Here is a 15,908-nt window from a genome sequence, read left to right on the forward strand (position 1 = left end):
GAAAATATATTATTTCAGAGGTAGAGCGAATTGGATATTAAAGGACGTTTGTAGCTTTCTGATTGTATATGAATCACGGTGATGTGATAAATAGTCATAATATGGCTACGTGCGACAAACGCACTACACGGTCAACATGGCAGAGGTGGGTGGATATCGTCTCCAAATGCAAAACACCTGAGTTCGACGGGTGAGTTGATGGGAGGTGATATTCACTTATACCTCTTGTGGCCGACTGCGTTAGTGCGTCCCTGTAGTCCTGATTCCTCGTCCATCGCTGGTTCGACCCCACAGGGACGGTGGACTTATTATCAACTAAAAATTCCCCTTCGGTAACATATATGAAAATATATTATTTCAGAGGTAGAGCGAATTGGATATTAAAGGACGTTTGTAGCTTTCTGATTGTATATCAATCACGGTGATGTGATAAATAGTCATAATATGGCTACGTGCGACAAACGCACTACACAGTCAACATGGCAGAGGTGGGTGGATATCGTCTCCAAATGCAAAACACCTGAGTTCGACGGGTGAGTTGATGGGAGGTGATATTCACTTATACCTCTCTTGTGGCCGACTGCGTTAGTGCGTCCCTGTAGTCCTGATTCCTCGTCCGTCGCTGGTTCGACCCCACGGGACGGTGGACTTATCAACTAAAAAATTCCCCTTCGGTAACATATATAAAAATATATTATTTCAGAGGTAGAGCGAATTGGATATTAAAGGACGTTTGTAGCTTTCTGATTGTATATCAATCACGGTGATGTGATAAATAGTCATAATATGGCTACATCGACAAACGCACTACATGGTCAACATGGCAGAGGTGGGTGGATATCGTCTCCAAATGCAAAACACCTGAGTTCGACGGGTGAGTTGATGGGAGGTGATATTCACTTATACTCTTGTGGCCGACTGCGTTAGTGGTCCCTGAGTCCTGTTTCTTATTCGTCCGTCGCTGGTTCGACCCCAATGGACGGTGGACTTATTATCAACTAAAAATTCCCGGTAACTGAAAATATATTATTTCAGAAGTAGAGCGACTGATATTAAAGGACGTTTGTAGCTTTCTGATTATAAATATATATATATATATATATATATAATAATATATATATATATATATATATATATATATATATATATATGTATATTTATATAAAAGTGAATGTTTGATTTGTTTGGACACTCAAACAGCTTGACATGCCCAAACAAAACACATGCCCTCTATGTCACCCCAGAAAGGTTTATAACTCAAAATCAAACCCTACCTCGGATAGACATAAACACATACAAAACAAATGAAATTTTGTTTTTACGCCATTTTCCTTCAGTGCTTTATGGGTTAAACTCATTTTCCACCCAACGCTCCAACTTTTTCTTCCAGGCACTGTCAGACATTTACAAGAATAAATCCAAACTATAACAAGTTTTACCAGAAAATATGAATTTTTATCATATTTATGAGAATTATTATATTATTTCAGAAGTTGTAAGATATTAAAGGACGTTTGTTAGCAGCTTTCTGATTATATATATTGTACCTTTAACATCTAGTTATCGACAATTTAGGCTACTATCCTAACCAAGAGAATCCTACCGTACCCCACCCTTATGTTATATAAATAAAATACACACAAACCTTATTTGAAGTCGGAATTGTCGGACCAATCTGGCAAGTCAATTATTCTTCTTTTGTTTTCGACCACGGGCTGTTCCGTTTGTATGGAGATGTCCCATGTTTTTTGAGTGTCGCCAGAATTAGAGCGCATTTTTCCGGCGTTGGGTCCACTTTAGCTAATGGACATGTCTGTTCATCACAAACAAGCGCAATTCATTTTCATTGTCACATAATTTCACCAAATCATTAACAGTCACCGGGTTTGCAGTGGCAAACCGAACGTGAGAGGGATGAGAAGACACCATGTTAACAGTTTGAATTCTGTGCTGGAGTGGTCGCGCTGGGTCGGATCGCTGGGTCAAGGTCGAACTACTTACCGTGCAGAGGAATTTGGTTGTTGCGCGTTTACCCAGATAAAAGATAAACTACCTGAATTATTAATGTAATTGTATAATATCTCAATAAAATAAATATTGAAAACCTACAGGGCATATAACTAAGGGAACCCGATGAAGTTCCAGCTTCCTTGCCACTACTACGTGAAAGGAATCATTGCCATTTACCACTACCAGTGCCAACTTAACCTTTATTATTTTTAAATATAAATCGCATTACTCTATAAATGTATTGTTACAAAGTCTTAAATTTAATAAACAATATTATATAATAGATTTGGTACAGTATAACAAAATGCTTTTAAAGTATAAATTATTCGCTATTTTTTTCATAAAAACGGTGCCAGTTTGAGTTGTTTGGTGGAAAGGGCGTTGAGAATAGTTACACCTGCTGACATGTCTTTCATCAGTTGCGGTTGTTTATCCGTTACTGCTGTGAAATCATACTATTAGGTTCTGATCTGACTGAAAAGGAGAGAGAGAGAGAGAGAGAGAGAGAGAGAGAGAGAGAGAGAGAGAGAGAGAGAGAGAGAGAGAGAGAGAGAGAGAGAGAACAAAATTCCCGCGATGTGTTCGTACGGCATCTGTAACCACGGCCAATTCATATCTTTGATGATAATGTATGTCGTGAAAAAATTGGATCCGATTTTTCTCGACAATCCTTCACAACATTCAGGATAAGTGAGGCGGAGTGGTAAGCAGGCAGCTGAATTCGTGGTTCACTTTTTTCTGTAAATATGTTTGATTATTATTTATGTCTGGCAAATTGCCTGTGTTGTCTGTGTCAGGAATGTCAGAGAGGCTCTTTTTCATTTAATTCAAGTACCTCCTTTAGTAAAATAACCTAATTATAAATTTTGAAAAGGAACAGAGGTGACGACGAGGCATGCAGAGGCGCAATATGCGTCTTTCTCGAGGGCATACCATTGAGGTAAGATAAGCACTCTCCAAGTCTTCACCTCCCCAGCCAAATTGTTCATTTTAAAGTCAAGAGCCAGTTCCTTTAGTATGCTAAATTAATCCCCTCAAATTTTTGCCATCCGGGGCTTGATATAGTTAATGTCCATTTAAAGTGCAGCCTGATTGTTCGGAAATAAGTTTTGTGCAAAACTGTAGCTTTTAGAGGCATGTATTTTCGAGTTTTATGGGCTTTTCTATAGCTTTCAGCATTATGTCTTGTGCCCAACCACGTGGCCCTTGTGTGTTAATGTATGTTAAATTTAATTAGTCTGTTTTTTAAAATAAAATTGTAAAACCCTGCCTGATCCTGATTGACCTTCGCTTCTATGTTTGCTGGGGAGTGCACTTCACGCCTGACCATCCCAGTCCCATACCATCAGGGACTCAGAACCCTCCCACTCGTGGAGGAAAATTCGCGACAATGTATCAAACAAAATCATTCCCTTCATGAAAGAATGTAAGGTAATCGGTTATTTACTGCTTTGAACAAATAACCATTCATAAAAGATAGAAATGCATACACATCACTCTAATATATAACCATAAACAATCATTTTACTATATATGGTTACATCAGCAAGAGGTACAAATTGATGGGTTGTTGTAGTTACCAGGTGTCACTATATGATGGTGGATACAAGGTCTAAGGATGCTGAAGTCTATGATAATGAATGGGTGCGTTGTGAGAGAGAGAGAGAGAGAGAGAGAGAGAGAGAGAGAGAGAGAGAGAGAGAGAGAGAGAGAGAGAGAGAGAGAGAAGTTTAAGTATAGGCTACCTTAGTTTAACCAGACCACCGAGCTGATTAACAGCTCTCCTAGGGCTGGCCCGAAGGTTTAGATTTATTTTACGTGGCTAAAAACCAATTGGTTACCTAGCAATGGGACCTACAGCTTATTGTGGAATCAGAACCACATTATAACGAGAAATGAATTTCTATTACCAGAAATAAATTTCTCTAATTCTTCGTTGGCTGGTAGGAAATTCGAACACAGGCCCAGCAGAGTGGTAGCCAAACCGTCCGATGAGGAACTGAGAGAGAGAGAAGAGGGGGTGTTAGGCCTTACCGATGTTTGTTATCAATCTAACTATCAATTAAACAGTGACGAGAGGCTTGTGAAGACATCTCCTCAACTTCAGAGTGAGAGAAATATCTCTTTCCACTGATGTAGGAAAGACAGAGAAACAATGGAGAGAGAGAGAGAGAGAGAGAGAGAGAGAGAGTGATGGTTACCTTTTGTCGATTTTAAAGGACTTTTGGTGGATCAGGTGATTTAGGCCTAAGTGTTGATGCTGCTTGTTACTGAATACTTTTGAGTATTAGGGTTGGTCGAATGAAACAAGGAATAATAAACATAGGAATAATATATATATATATATATATATATATAGCCTATATATAGAGCTCAGTCGGTTACAGCAGCAGCTTCGGACTTCAGTGAGGTCTGTGTGCTGGTTCAAAACCCGCAGCCGACTGGTCAGAGAGGCAGACACTTTGCTATCCGTGTAGACATCCCGGGATTATATATGTAATCAACGGATAGGTTTGCTTTAAAAGCAAATGGATGTTACAGACTAAATACACACACAAAACAAAGCCACTACAACACCCTTCAAAAAAACATAACAAACATCTCACACGTCTCGAACTCGCCATACCAACGCATAATAACTTCGCTGCTGGGAAGAAAGGGCGTTGGGTCGGGTATGATACATGAAACATACGTACCGGGTCTAAGCGATGTCAGGCAGGGCAGCCGATCGAGACCACAGGTCTACCCTAAAGCCAAATGAAAAAGTCCTTCAAAAAGAAGGCATCGTGCTTACCCCATACAAAAAAATGGGAATAAAAGCACGTTAAAAGAAAAGATAGAAGATATATATATATATATATATATATATATATATATATATATATATATATATATATATATATATATATATTTTATATATATAAAATTATATATATATATACAGTATATACTTTACATGGTAAAACAATTTAAATGAGATATAGGAAAATGTGAGAATTAGGCTTCCAGGCAGCACCGCAATGGTGATGATGCTGATGCTACTTGCTACTGAATACTGAATACTGTACTTTTGAGTATTAGGGTTGGTCGAATGAAACAAAAGAATGATATATAATTATATATATATATATATATATATATATATATATATATATATATATATATATATATATATACACACACACACACACACACATATATATATATATATATACATATATATATATATATATATATATATATATGTATGTATGTATGTATATATATATATATATATATATATATATATATATATATATATATATATATATATATGTATATATATATATATATTTTATATATATATATAAATTATATATAAACAGTATATACTTTACATGTTTTATAAAACAATTTAAATGAGATACAGGAAAATTTTTTCTATAGTACTTCAGTCTTCCTGGGCAGCGCTGCAATGGTCAGCTATATGTGTGTGTGTGTACATATACATACATACATACATTTATATATATATATATATATATATATATATATATATATATATATATATATATATATATATATATATATATATATATATATATATATATATATATATATATATATATATTGAAGATTACTTTTATATATATATATGTATATAAAAGTAATCTCTCGATTACCCGGATTAATAGAACCAAGAGCCTGTCGGTTATAGGCGAAATCTGATAAGGGCAAGTAAAAAAATCTGAGGGTGCTCAACGGCAACTCCATACCCTTCTTTACCTGACCTTGTCAATACCACATGACTGCAAACACTCAATATGCTAAAAAAACAATATTACACCTTAAACAGAAAACTTTATGCAAGAGGCAATCATCTACCTTCTTCTCACATATTTATAACAAAATATACTACATAAATACACTTTGTAAAAAAAAAAGTAACTCCTCCTTTCTCTCTCTCTCTCATAAATGACGACACCCAATTCGGCAGATAGGTAGCCTGCCTGTGTTTACCACATCCAACCACAGTTTTATCACCATAATTGTATCTTTACACCGTAACTTTCTTATCAATTGTTTCCATATTGTATTACCATATATGAGATACAAATGTGTGTGAGCTATTGGCTTAGGCTGGTAAATGTAGCAGGGTAGGGTGTAACACTAAATGTCTGTGCTTATGCTTATCTCCCCAAGTTTTTACATGAGTACTAGCCCAGTTACTTTGTAGTCCTATAGGAGAAGGTATTTATATGATGGGTACCTTGGGAGCTTTTCCTGAATTAAGTGCTAGTACCTTAGTCTGCACGTAAATTGGGACAAGTTGGACCTCCCTCCTTCAAGGATGATGACAAATTTGGTCACTGACCTAGATGCAGCATACAAGCCTTCATCTTATATAAGAGACTATCTCATCGGGTGGGAGGTATTGTCCAACTGTTAGGTTGAGAGCTTTCAATATATTTAGAGCATAAGAATATGCAAAACTACAAGAAGCGCAATCACCACCTGGTCACATATGTGAGTAGGGGAAGGTTGACTACTGTGAACTTCTATGAAACTTGGATTATGCTAGAGTATAAACAGAAAATACTGCTTGGCAGGTATAATCCATCTCCAAATAGCAATCAGATCTGTGGCACTCCCTTATTTTCAGGGATGGTTGTAGGAGTCATCTCCTCCCGCCATAGCCTCTGGACAGGATACACTACATGTAATTAACATGCATCAGGCCCTACCAAAATGAATATGGCCATGAGCTGTCTGCAAGACACTTACCTGTCCAAATAGAGCTTGGATAGCTACACAAAGTACTGATCAGTCCCTAAGGGTCCTTAAGGTGTCCAATGACTTGTGGGTAACATCCCTCAAGTCAAAGGAATAAAGGCACTCCATTTCTAGACAACTACCCCCAGGTACCTGAACAACCTAGACAAGACTCTTAAACAAGAGGGACAAAGTGGTTCCTCTCAATTCATGGCTCTCATGAAGTGTACAACACTGTTCTCATCATCCAACAGCTAATAAGCCTGCTTGATTACTTCACAAAGCTAGAAGGAAATGGTGTTCTTGGAAATCTTTTCCTTATGGCTCTTGGTGTACACACACACAGGCACTGACATCTAGGCCTAAGGTGTCAAGTCCTCCTCAAGTAACAAATCTTAGCTCACACTGGAAACAGTAGCATCTCATCTTAATCACCCCCTTGCCACAAGCTCAGGAACAAACATGAATGAAAGCTCATTCCACCTTTCCAAATGCCAAACACAGTTTGAAAGACCATGTAGCTCACTTATCCTTTTCACCAGGGCTAGAGCTTTCAAAAAACAAACAGTCTTCAGAGTTAAGTCTCTATCTGAAGCTCCTCTCAGGGCTCAAATGGTGCCCAAGGTGTGCTGCAGAGAATGTAAGAGCCATCCCACTCCAGAGGCCTCACTAGGTGGGATAAGCATGAATACTCTGAAGCTTCTAATGAACACAGGGAGCTCTCATGAGGCTGAAAGAGTAATGCCCTTCAGCCTGAATGAACTTCATGGTAACCTTTCATGAGCTGTGAGGAGCTTGTCTTGGAGAAGGAAGAAATGTTAGAGAGGTTCCAACCAGAGATAAAACTCGCCCACAACACCAATCACAGATGCCCATTCCTCTCAATATACCAAACCTGGGGGACTTCCCAGCTGTCCAGCACATTTTGTGTGCAGTCATGTTAGAAAAACCTTTTCCTTGCAAGTGCTGCTGGAAAGTCTCCAGTCATGCCAGGAAGGATTCTCCATGGCTTGGTAGAACCTTGGCAGGTGGGGTGACTATAAAAAAAAGCCGGGCAAGGATCAAGCTCTTTCTGGTAGACTGACCAAGAAAGCCAGCAGATTGGGGCAACATTTGGCTTGAGACCAAAGAACCACAATAGTAAAAGGGGGGGGTGGGGTGCTGATATAAGTTGATCTGCCATCATAATCCTCCTGCCCATATGTACCTGGCTGACAGCCTGGATTGGCAGTACACCACTAGTGCATCTGTCTTGCCAACTTACAAACGGGAATGGAATCACTAACAGAGGCAGAAACTTTGAAAACCTGCCAGAGTCAAGGAAGTTCTTTACGCCAGAAACTAAAAAGTCCCCTTTTCTAGCACCTCACAGGAATGTTGGGATAAGGCAGCTGAAAGGACAGCAAGGTCGAGTTCACTCTATCAGAAACACCAAGGGTTTAATGATCACCATAAATGCCTTCCCAAGGCCACTGCACTCATGATCTCACATAAGAGAAAAGAAAGTCAATCACCCATTCAACCTCCAGCCTCATACCATCCGAGTAGCTCAGTCAAGATCCCTTTTTTGTCTGAGAGGAACTTGGAAAATACACATACAGTATTGAACACCAACCCCAGTCCAAAGGAGAGGGTTCAAGGACTTATGGGCAATGCCCCTACAATAAATCTGATGAAGATAGTCGAGCACAAACACATATACCCTCATTTACTGTGACACCAAAAAGTTTTTCTAACAAGCTGTGTGCAAAGCGATGACCCTAGCTTTGTGACTCTTGCCCTCAGGTAGTACTACTTTGGTCAAAATGGAAAATCAGTGCCTTTCCTCCTAGCACCAACAACCTCCAGACCTTTGCTCTCCCAGCTACAAAAGAGTCTGTGATGATGAAGTCAGCAAGCATGTTCAACCAAAGGTCAAACCTGAAAGAGGCCATGGATACTGACTACATGATTCCTTAGCTGAGAAGGAAGAACTTTCTTGTCAGTCTCTTTTACAGTGAGATCAGTGCCAGTCCACAGGCTGGCAAACCAATCTGAAGAGAAGTAGCCTCTGCTTCCTCTGGTATTTAATTGTAAGGAAAATACTTGCTCAATCTGCTGGGCTGCAACAAACCTTATGAGCCATGGGTCAGACTGTTAATTTGATACAAGCCACCATGAGCAAGCAGCAACCGTGGTAACCCTAGAATATATTCTACTGATGAGATGGGTTCAATAATGGAGTGGTTGCTTCTCCAAGATCATCAAGCTCACAAATGAGCCAAATAATAATAAGTAATAACAAAAAAAACTTTGCCTTAACAGGTTCTGGAGGAGGATCCATATGCCCTAACAGATTCCCAAATACATGACTTGGATCCTCTCCCAAAAGAGAGGCTGACACATCAGCTGCCCTTGTGAATATTCTTGGGACCACAGATATGAACAATTGTACCTAATGGTACTGATCGCTGAATTAAGAGCCACAGTTGACTTATCACTACTCGAAACCGTGATTAACATTCCCTTAGACTTTTGTAAGTCTGGGTAAAACCAAACTACAGACTAATGCTTGTGCATATGCATATTGGAAGTCTTGCACAATCCTGTGAAAGCAGCTCACCACAATACCCAGCAGTAATAATGCAGTGACCTGTTGCCCATAAACCCTCCAGCTGCATCCACACACTCCAGAGATCATGCTCACATAGGCTACACTTGGGGTTCTGGACTACACTGGCATCACCCAAGGTCCACCCAACCAAGCGCATACAAATCATCACAACATGCTGTAGCATATTAACACTGTCTGCAAGTGCATGATTCAGGGATCATAAATACACCAAGCAAGAAAGTAGTGCCACCTCTTATCTGTGTACAGTATGTATGAACAGGTCTTGGAAGGAACTGAGAGACACCACCACCAACCCTCAGAGTAGGAAGGCACTCACTCAAATTCTGATGGAAATTCTTGTGTGTACACTTCCAAAACCTCTGTTTTTTTTTCTACCTATGGAATGAAGAAGGAACAGAGGAAGACAAGAATTAAAAACTCAATGACAAAGAGGAAGATGAGGAAGAAGATATGCATTACTTCACCTTACTCCATCCACAAATTGGTCTCAGATGTAGTAGAACACATGGTCAAGGCGAACAGGCTAATACTGTAGTACCAGGAGGAAAGCCATGAGGTCAATACATGGGGGTATCTCCACAGGCAAAACAATCACTACAGGAGGCTCAACAGCATTGAGTTCCTTAGCAAGAACAGCAACAGCAGCAATAGGAAAAGAAGTGAAAGACAGATAGCTCAGAATACCAAGAGATGGAAACATCTACAAGTACTCAAGTGAAACCACTTACAAAGCATAGATAGGTGACAATAAACCCCAAATACATAATAATATCACATCTGGGGAGTGCTTGGCATGCTCACCTGAGCTGGCACTATTGGAGAGTGCATGCTGGCCGCCTACCCTTACTCATAAAATCCCTTGGAACAAGTCAGAAGAGAATGTTTGTTTAAGAGGCAGGAAGGTAGAGACATACCCTGTAGAACAACCAAACTAGTTAGACTAACATAGCAGCATACAGCCTTCCCACTTTTGTTGTTTACTTTTTTTCTCCTTACTATGAAACCAAACAAAAAATACCATGCAGACAGAAACAAAAGCACTTCATCTAAAAGTCAGTCAGAGCACACAAGTGCAAAACTCATCCACACCCAATGACAGCTAAAGAAAAAAGTGCTGGCTTATTAAGGAGACTATCCCCACTCTCATGCCTAGGCTACCATCAACTTCCTTGGGACCAAGCTTCAATAACTGTTTCCAGCTCATCCTGATGAGTACCCTTATATAAGAGGAATGATTTTTATTATCATAAGAACAGAGTTTTCTTATAGTTTACATAATTTTGATAAATGACATTAATTTTTAGGTAGGAAAGTTTAGTTTGTTTATTTCATCCACTTCTGTCTAACCAATAGAAATCCACCGTGGGAAACCTGATTACTAGCATCTTTGACCTTAAGGTTAGATTCCATCAACCATAGGAAGGACCTGCCCATCCACTTTAGGAATACTGACAAAGAGTGTACATATTAGATATATTGCCAAACAATGTTTTGGATTTATGGCCACTTAGATCTGGTTAGTTTTAGATTCAAGAGTATTAGAAGAGTATGATTACTTCTTACTTCAATTCATGGCCTCCTAGGTCAGGTTAGGCTGGAGGTTCACCAGTCTGGTAAGACATGGCACCAAAGGACTGGTTGGATTCTGGAATTTTAGGTCAAGATGCAACCTTGAATTTCACTCATTTCTGTTTACCTCATCCAAAAAGAAACCTGGCTTCCCATGGGGTTCCATTATTTTCAGTTAAAGTACATGTAGTGCTTATTATCTTAACCAAGAGTTTCCAACAAAAATTAATCTAAAATTCATCAAAACCATCATTGCAAACTATAAGAAAAACTACACTGTATAATTGCACTCAACTGTATTTCTACAAGTAACCTTACAACAGCCCATCTTGTGATTTACAGACTTTTTCCCATATCCCAACATCTAACAATTAGGCCTAAGTGCATAGCCTAATTGGCATTCAAGGTATTTTTGATTGGGGAAAAAAAAAAATAAAGTAAAAAGCAGCAACAATAATGCTGAAATATGCAAGCAATAGCAAAAAGGATTAAGGGGGTAATTATCAACAATTACATCAGAACAAGAAAATTGCTGGAATAAAGTTTATTTAATGCAGTTTCAAAGTGTTAGTCACTTGTAGGTCATGTGCTATACATGAGAGCCTATACAATCTTTTTATTTTATCTGCATAGCCTGCTTAATAGGTGGGCTACATAACTTTTTACTTATAAAAACTTCACAACTTCTCATGGTATAGTTCTCTGATTTTCTCAGATGCCTCTAAGTGTTCACTACCCAATACATTTAGTTCAACAATGTCTGCCTTCTATGTAAGAATTGCCAATGGTGAGGGCACGCTTTACCAAATATTTATACAAAATCATCAGCATAACAACTGATCCATCTGGAAGAGTTATTATCCCTTTCCCTTGGTAAATCCTCCCAAAAACCAATAGAATAACCACAATTAAGACATGGGGAATACCATACATTGGCTAATACCTGTAGGCCTACCTCCGGTAATTCTAAGCCGGCTGTCCGCGGTGAGCTAGACTATGGCAATTGACGTTTTTCTATGTTATTTTACTTGCTTTACAAGAATTTAAAGTAAAATTTTGTCAGCCGGCTGTAACTAAGCTGTCATTGGCCTTTGAAGACTACACGACTTTAATTACCTAACGCAGGGTAGGTCTAAGCCAGCATTCCGCGGCAAGCCCCCCACGCCTCCATAGCTAATGCGGCAAAATTGTAACCAGTAAACACCCCTAAAAATACCAACATAACGTACCATGGAGGTGTTTACTGGTCACAATTTTGCCGTATTAGCTATGGAGGTGGGGGCGGCTTGCCATGAATGCCCGGCTTAGACCTACCCTGCGTTAGCTAATTAAAGTCGTAGTAGTCTTCAAAGGCCAATCACAGTTTAGTTACAACCGGCAACAAAATATTACTTTAAATTCTTGTAAAGCAAGTAAAATAACAGAAAAACGCCAATTGCCAGTCTAGCTCACCGCGGACAGCCGACTTAGAATTACCCCAGTCAGGACATGGTATATAACAGGTTGAGATGAATTTCTGTATTTCACTTTTATGATTCATGACACTTAGGTCGGACTGGGATATAACCCAGGCCTGGGGGCGTAAAGACCCTCTCCAAGTACGGCCCAATACCCTAGTTGGGGTGGTAAGGTTAAAATATACCCCTGTACTTTACACAATGATATATGGTGCTCCAAGTCTTTACAGACGTTTTCCCCCAGCCAGTTATGGACCTAGTACCCTAGGTTAAGTTTCATTTGGCTAGTTATGAAAGATAACACCTGGTTGGGTGAAACTACAGAACAACTCTGTATGGTTTATATGCTTGGATATTGGGTTTTCCTATACTAATAGTGTTGCTGAAGAAGGAGGTGGTGGTGTTTGTTGGCGGTCAATTATTATTAACCTCACATCTCTTTCCCAAAGGGATCAGGAACCCTTTGGGAAAGAGAGGTTTTAGGTGGGGCAAAACACAGGGAGAGAGAACAGACGTTATTGTTAGGATGGCCACCCTGGAATGGTTTTGTGTATACACAATGCATATGGGAGCCATATGCTCAAGAAGGGATTGGCTAAGAAATCTATTATAAAAGGAAGGTAATTCTAAGCCGGCTGTCCGCAGTGAGCTAGACTATGGCAGTTGACGTTTTCCTATGTTATTTTACTTGCTTTACAAGAATTTAAAGTAATATTTTGTCGGCCGGCTGTAACTAAACTGTAATTGACCTTTGAAGACTACACGACTTGAATTACCTAACGCGGGGTGGGTCTAAGCTGGCATTCCGCGGCAAGCCCCACCCCCTGTCATGTGTGATATAAATACCAACACATCACACCCGCCCCTCCATAGCTAATACAGCAAAATTGTGACCAGTAAACACCCCTAAAAATACCAACCTAACGTACCCTAGAGGTGTTTACTGGTTACAATTTTGCCGTATTAGCTATGAAGGGGGGGGTTGGGGCTTGCCGCGGAATGCCGGCTTAGACCTACCCCGCATTAGGTAATTCAAGTCGCGTAGTCTTCAAAGGTCCATTACAGTTTAGTTACAGCCGGCCGACAAAATATTACTTTAAATTCTTGTAAAGCAAGTAAAATAACATAGAAAAACGCCAATTGCCACAGTCTAGCTCACCGCTGACAGCCAGCTTAGAATTACCAAAAGGAACTATAATAACCTAACCTCTTTCTAAGTATTAGCTCCCACGAACTGTATGGAACAATCCCGCGAATACGAGACGTTCGGGATCCATACGTTCAAGAAGGGTTTGGCCAAGGATATCTATTATAAAAGGAACCATACTAACCTAACATACCCTACCTAACCTAACCTAGTAGGCCGTGTTATTTTGCAAGGGAGCTCTGCCCCACGGACCCTCAGGTGAAGGAAACCACTCTTTACCAAAGTTCCCCTGTAGGCCTAACACTGTGCATGCGCGATAGCAAAAATATAGGTAATTCTAAGCCGGCTGTCCGCGGTGAGCTAGACTGTGGCAATTGACGTTTTTCTGTTATTTTACTTGCTTTACAAAAATTTAAAGTAATATTTTGTCAGCCGGCTGTAACTAAGCTGCCATTGAACTTTGAAGACTACGCGACTTGAATTGCCTAACGCAGGGTCGGTCTAAGCCAGCATTCCGCGGCAAGCCCCCCACGCCTCCATAGCTAATACGGCAAAATTGTAACCAGTAAAACCCCTAAAAATACCAACATAACGTACCATGGAGGTGTTAACTGGTTACAATTTTGCCGTATTAGCTATGGAGGTGGGGGGAAGGGCTTGCTGCGGAATGCTGGCTTAGACCTACCCTGCGTTAGGTAATTCAAGTCGTGTAGTCTTCAAAGGTCAATCACAGTTTAGGTACAACCGGGCGACAAAATATTACTTTACATTCTTGTAAAGCCAGTAAAATAACAGATAAACGCCAATTGCCACAATCTAGCTCACCGCGGACAGTGGTAGTTCTGAGGTTAATTACAGTCGAGCGACAAAAAATAACTACCGTAAATTCTCGATAAGCAACCAAAATACTATAGAAAAAGTCAATTTCCAAAGTAATACCCGACGCGGAACTAATACTTGGTTCTACCGTTGCAGTCACCCACGATAATAAGCAGTCGGAAATTAGGCCTGTATGGTTCATGAATTTTGCGAGAAATTACCAACCTGACCTCCTAATAGGCTATCTTACCCTAATTTCGCCTACTAATCGAACTAAGCATACATTTTAACTCACCTTAACTGCTACCGGTGGGCTAACATCTAGGCTAACATTGAGAGGAGGCTTAACCCAAATTCCACTGTCGATATCTTCAAGCTGAAGTTTACAAATCACCTAACTTTGGACACTACTTTCCGCTTCTTTTTTTTTTATCCATACGACATATGTTGATCTTTTTTCACATAACTGTAAGTAATTGTATCAAGTATCCAAAGCAAGAGCGAACATAACCATGTACCCTTTTTACCAAGCAACTTCACTATTCACATTATACTGAGATATGCGTAATGTAAACAGATCTTCACTTCGTTTGCGCAGTTTCAAAACTGGAGCCAAAAAAATGGACTCCAAATGTGACAGAAATAAATCCAACGTCTATTTGAGCCCTACATTGTCACTCTTTTTATATATTTTTTGTGAATTCGTAATATGCATAAAAAACAGCAGGGTTATATTTCTCTATATAAAGCTTCCTTATTTTTGTTTAATTTATAACATATATATCAAATGCCCTTTACAGAAACTCAGTTAAAAGAACATTTACAGTATCATTATTATTATATATTGCAAGCCAGGTTGTAATCTTGTTTTGGAACAGCCTAATGCTACAAGCCCAAGGACCCCAGTGATTAAATCAATATAGACAAGGCAAAATGAGAAGTGAAGAATAGACTTGACGAGAAATAGCAAAGAAAAGCGGTAAGATAAATAAGACAAATGAAAAATAAACAATGAAATGAAAGTCATATCAGCCTCCTCAAATAGGAAGATCATTCCACAGTTTGTTCACGGCAGAAATAAAACTCCTAGAATCTGTTTAGTGTCGAATCTCATAGAAAAAACAAGGCTTAGAATAACCGCATATCTAGTATAACAATATTACTTGTAACTGTTATTGATGTGTCAATATTTCTGCTTTACATTCGAAGGATACCATTCATTTCTGACAATTAACTACACTGTACATGTCAATACTAGCCTTGGCTGAAGCTATAGCAAAATCCACCCAGCTTTGCAGCTAAGCCCCGCCCACTGCACGCCAGTGATTGGCTAGCTCCCGAAGGGGGAATGATGTCACACTCGTTAACTGTCCAAATGATTACCAGTAAGGATTTGACTCCGTTCGGTAATGTTGAGTTTCGTGCATGAATCATGACACCACAGATTTGAGTTCCCGGAGTTGTGAAGTATGTAATTAATATCTCCAATATAAGATATGTTAAGTTATATATCATTATGAAGATCCTGGGTCATTTTGTC

At 39.3% G+C, this 15,908-nt stretch overlaps 1 long non-coding RNA gene across 2 annotated transcripts in view; it reads right to left on the reverse strand.

Moving 5' to 3' along the window:
• LOC136838800 (uncharacterized) overlaps positions 1-14,998 on the reverse strand; it is a 412,093-nt gene extending 397,095 nt beyond the window's left edge. Inside the window, exon 1 of one of the 2 annotated variants that reach the window (XR_010853112.1) lies at positions 14,664-14,998. This is a non-coding gene — a long non-coding RNA (uncharacterized lncRNA). The remainder of the gene's footprint in view (positions 1-14,663) is intronic. The other variant, XR_010853113.1, reaches the window with a different exon arrangement.
• Between the last annotated feature and the right edge of the window lie 910 nt (positions 14,999-15,908).

This window comes from Macrobrachium rosenbergii, chromosome 5, assembly GCF_040412425.1.
Source record: "Macrobrachium rosenbergii isolate ZJJX-2024 chromosome 5, ASM4041242v1, whole genome shotgun sequence".
NCBI lineage: Eukaryota > Metazoa > Arthropoda > Malacostraca > Decapoda > Palaemonidae > Macrobrachium > Macrobrachium rosenbergii.